The sequence below is a fragment of the Octodon degus genome, unplaced genomic scaffold (genome assembly GCF_000260255.1).
Source record: "Octodon degus isolate 3935 unplaced genomic scaffold, OctDeg1.0 scaffold00194, whole genome shotgun sequence".
NCBI lineage: Eukaryota > Metazoa > Chordata > Mammalia > Rodentia > Octodontidae > Octodon > Octodon degus.
In genome coordinates this window covers 244,421-249,048 of record NW_004524770.1, presented here as the reverse complement: position 1 = coordinate 249,048, position 4,628 = coordinate 244,421, and the positions used below count along the sequence as shown (strand labels likewise).

Genomic DNA, 4,628 nt, shown 5'->3' with positions numbered 1-4,628 from the left:
TGGCATGTGGTGCTGGGGGATTGAACCGTGGTCCCTGTGCTTTGCCAAGCCTGTTCTAAGTAGGTGCTTTAGACCACTGAGCCATCTCACCAGCCAGATGTTCATTTTGGATTTTTTTTTTTTTTTAGTGTTTAAATTTGGGGGACCTGATTTTTTTGAGTTCTTTATATGTTCTTGATAGTAATTCTTTGAGGAACAGTTGGCAAAATATTTTCCTAGTGTATGGGTTGTCTCTTCACTCTGTTGGTGATTTTTCTTGTTGTGCAAAAGCTTTTTAATAAGATGAGATCCCAGTTGTTGACTTTTTTTTTTTTTTTACAATTTCTGAGATGCACTGTTTATTTTGCTGCTTGAAACCTAAGTGACAGTATGCCATGATAGTACAGGGTTTCATCTAAACCTTTACCACACTGCAGGTACAGAAATATATGGACATGTTTCTGGAGAACTGACGTTTTGCAAAATGCAGCAAACATTTTCATTTATACATGAGAACAGGAAGAGTTCAAAAGGGTATGCTTTTCAAGTTATTGCAGGTTGTTTTTGAGAGAATTTCTGCAGGTAAAACATGTTTAAATTTAACCAACAGTAGTGTGTCAGTGTTTTTTTTTTTTTTTTTTTTTTTTTTTTTTTTTTGTTTTTTTAAAATTATTAAAAAATTTTTTTTTTTTTTTTTTTTTTTTTTTTTTTTTTTTTTTTGTCAGTGCATTTAAAATCATGACAAAATCTTCTCTCTGATCATGTTGTCCATGACAAATTACTATGATGTTGTACATTTAGGGCAAGATGTCAGTATAGCATAAATCCCGTGGTATTTTGGTTTTCTTCTGGAGAATAAAGCTGCTTTTCTTGGGATAAATGCAGCAGCAAGACACAATCCAGATGATCAAAAAGCACTTCTGCCACAACTCCAGTAACGTTCAGGACACATCAGTCGACTGTAGTTTTGCCATTCCCAGTTCTCTTAAGTATTACAACTCCGCACTCAGCAGGTCTGTGTGTGCTTGCTCTCCATTAGGCCAGCTTGCTGACCACAGCCTGGCTGAGAGAGTTTAGTTGGTTGGTCCATTTATTTAGTGCAGTGTAACGGGCACCACCCCTCTTCTGATGATCCAGTTCAAGGAGCTGGTTGACTTGATCAATTTGGCTATGGAGGGTGTTATCCAATATGCACTGCACCAGCAAACTTTCTGCATCAGCTACATCTATGTTTAACTCCTTAGAAATAAAAGGAATATGTATTCTTGTGTAAGGCTTAATTAACTTTATAAGCACGTGTGTTCTGATGTTTCATAAAAGCTCTTCGAGAGTCCGGGTGTGGTGGTGCATGCCTGTAATCCCAGCACCAGGGAGGCAGAAATCAGGAGGATTACTATGAGTCCAAGCTGCATAGTGAAACCCTACACACACACACACACACACACACACACACACAAAATGTCTTTGGTCCCTAACACATTTTTAGTCCAGGCATGGTGGCGCATGCCTGTAATCCAATCCCAGCACTAGGGAGGCAGAAATCAGAAGGATCACTACGAGTCCGAGCTATGTAGTGAGACCCCACACAAAAAAAAAAACAAACGAACAACCTTAAAAAAGCTCTTTGATGTGTTCGCTTATGAAAAGATCATCCATAATGTTGCTGTGATTTGTTTTCAGAATCTTTTCAAGTTCAGTGATGTGATTATTTTGATAGGTACTTACTAAATTTGTCATTGCTAGAATTTCTGGATCATTTTTGTATGGCTTAGCCTCCTGTGAGTCAAGTGGATTTATCCCTGACTTAATTAGCATGTTTGCTAAGACCAAGTACTTTGAACAAGTAGTTCATCTTGGACCTTCCTGATTCATCATAATTCTTTTTTTTTTTTTTGTTGCTCAAATGCCTTCAGGGCACTTTTGGCCAGCGGGAGAGGTGTGAGGTTCGAACTCCAGCAACCTGAGGCTGACAGCTTTGTGGAAGCAGCCACTTAAAGGCCTGAGCTAGGGCCAGGCCCCCTCATCATAATTCTTGAAGTCTTCAAAAAAATCTGTATTTGCCTTTTCAAATTCACCTTCTCTCAAGTGCCTCTTACCACCACATTCTCTGATGATGCCCATGATCAGCGGGTGAGGGTTGCCAGACTTGGTGCAAAGCGACTGTACAGTGCTTTCAGGTTTTTTGTTATTTTTCCTGCACGGTGTACTTTTGAATTTCCACAGCATGTATTTCTAATAACTGTGTGCCTTTTTTCAGGTCATCTTCTCCATCATCAGTCTGGCAGGACTGATATAACCTGCATAATAGTTTTTGAAGCTTTCTATATTCTTCTCATTCTAAATATCATTTTCCTTTTTTTTTTTTTTTTTTTTTTGCAGAAGCGGGGATTGAACTCAGATCCTTGAGTTTGCCAGCTTGCGTTTGCCAGTCAAGCACTTATCCTACAGAGCCATCTCCCCAGCCCTAAATATCATTTTCTAAGCATTGTGTTTGTCTTAAACTACAGCCTATCATTCTTAGCATTTTTCAAACTTCCAGTGTTGTTTCATAGAATTCCTGCAGTAAATCCATCAGTTTAGAAGTAGAGATATACTCAAGAATAGAAATTTTTTTTGCATTGCATTATTTTTTAAAGACAGTACAAAATAGTATTAAAACAGAAAAATTACAAGTATTACAGAATTTCACTTAACAGAATAATATGAGTTTTCCAATATTTGTTGTACTGCGTATTGCTATCTTCCAAGTAGTTGTCCATTTACCAGATATATGCATGCAAAATTGGAAGAAAGAAAGAAAGAAAGGGGGCTGGTGAGATGGCTCAGTGGTCTAAAGCACCTACTTAGAACAAGCTAAGCACAGGGACCGCGGTTCAATCCCCCAGCACCAAATGCCAGCCAGCCCCGCCCGCTGGTGGGCTGAGCTGGCCATACATACACACAAAATAAATAAAACAAATAAATAAAAATTAAAAAAAAGAAAGAAAGATGTAAGAAATAAGAAGAGGAAAAGGAGCAGCAATTGAAAAAAGGAGTAAAAACAAATTAAGCATTAACTGCTGCTTACCGTAGACCAACAGAAATCTGCAGTGCAGTTGTCCGCACCATCCTGCTTGCATACATAGATAAATATCTTAAAGGAAATGTATTATGTTCAAATTATAGAAATGTTCATGTTAAAACACCCACCTTCCCATCAAATATAACTGTTCAATTGTTAAGGTTTGTAAAAGGGAAAAAGTTAAAACAGTTGTGGCAGAATCATTACAGTGATTGTCACCCCTCACTGCTTCTCCAAACTCCATTTAATTCTTACTAGATTTGTTTAGAAATATAACACACAGAAAGCAAGTAAACTTAGTCAAATCCAGTTTTCAAGTTTCACTGAGTTCTACACATTGCATTATCTGGGGCTGGGGATATAGTTCAGTGGCATAAGTGTCTCCCTGGCAAATGCATGGTCCTGAGTTTGATCTCCACTACGCTTATTCTCCTGTGTTTGTTTCCATTCTCATTCATGGGGCTGTGATCAATTTGCTCCCTCTCTAGAATGTCATTTAATAGTCCGTGTAGGCTTCGCTTTGTCATCTTTAGTTGTTCTTTGTCATGGAAGTATCTCACTTCTCCATTATACTTTTTTTTTTTTTTTTTAGGTTTTTTTTTTTTTGCTTTTTTTTTTTTTTTAAGTTTTATTTATTTATCTGTGTGTGTGTGTGTGTGTGTGTGTGTGTGTGTGTGTGTGTGTGTCCAGCTCAGCCCACCAGGGTGTGGGGCTGGCTGGCATGTGGTGCTGGGGATTGAACCGTGGTCCCTGTGCTTTTGTTCTAAGTAGAACTAAGCCATCTCACCAGCCCCTCTCCATTATACTTGAAAGAGAGTTTTGCAGGATAGGGTTGGAATTTTTTTTTTTTTTTTGCGAACTGGGGATTGAACTCAGGCCCTTGCGCTTGCCAAGGAAGCGCTGAGTCATCTCCCTGGCCCCTGGAATTTTTTTTCTTGCAAGACTTGCAGTACTCTGCTCCATGGTCTTCTTGACTTGATGGTTTGTGAAGAGAAATCTGCTGTTATTCTGATGGGTTTCCCTTTAAATGTGATCTGTTTCTTTTCTTTAGTGGCTTTTAATATACTGTTCCTATGCTCAATTTCTGGGATCTTGATTATTATATGTCTGGGTGTGTTTTTAATTGGGTTGATGTTATTTGGAGTTCTATATGCTTTGGTTAGCTGAATGTTAGATTGTTGCCCCATATTTGGGAAGTTTTCTGCTATTACTTCTGCCTAGATTCTTTTTTTTTTTTTTTTAATGTGTCAGGTGTTTAATTAGGTTCTTAGTAAGAAATTTAGAACACTAATTTATGAGGATAAATTCCATTTGTCAGAGCAAAGACGGATCGCAGGTAGCCCTGGAGCTGAGGAACACCATTGATTTTTGCCAAAATCTGTGAGTCCACCGCTTTCTGATCCACCTTGCGCTCCTCTGAAATCTGGTATCTCTCTTTCTTGGTGTCGAAGATCTCGCCCTCCTGGTGTCTGGACTTCCACAGCTACTTCTTCTTAAAGTAAGCATCAGTGAGGTGTTTGGGGATTTTCACTTTGCTGATGTCAATTTTTGTAGAGGTGGCAATGACAAATTTCTGGTGTGTTCTTCT

General features: G+C 38.5%; 1 pseudogene; it reads right to left on the bottom strand.

The window, feature by feature from the left end:
• Nucleotides 1–928: 928 nt before the first annotated feature.
• Nucleotides 929–4,628, bottom strand: part of LOC101574338 — a 5,849-nt pseudogene continuing 2,149 nt past the window's right edge.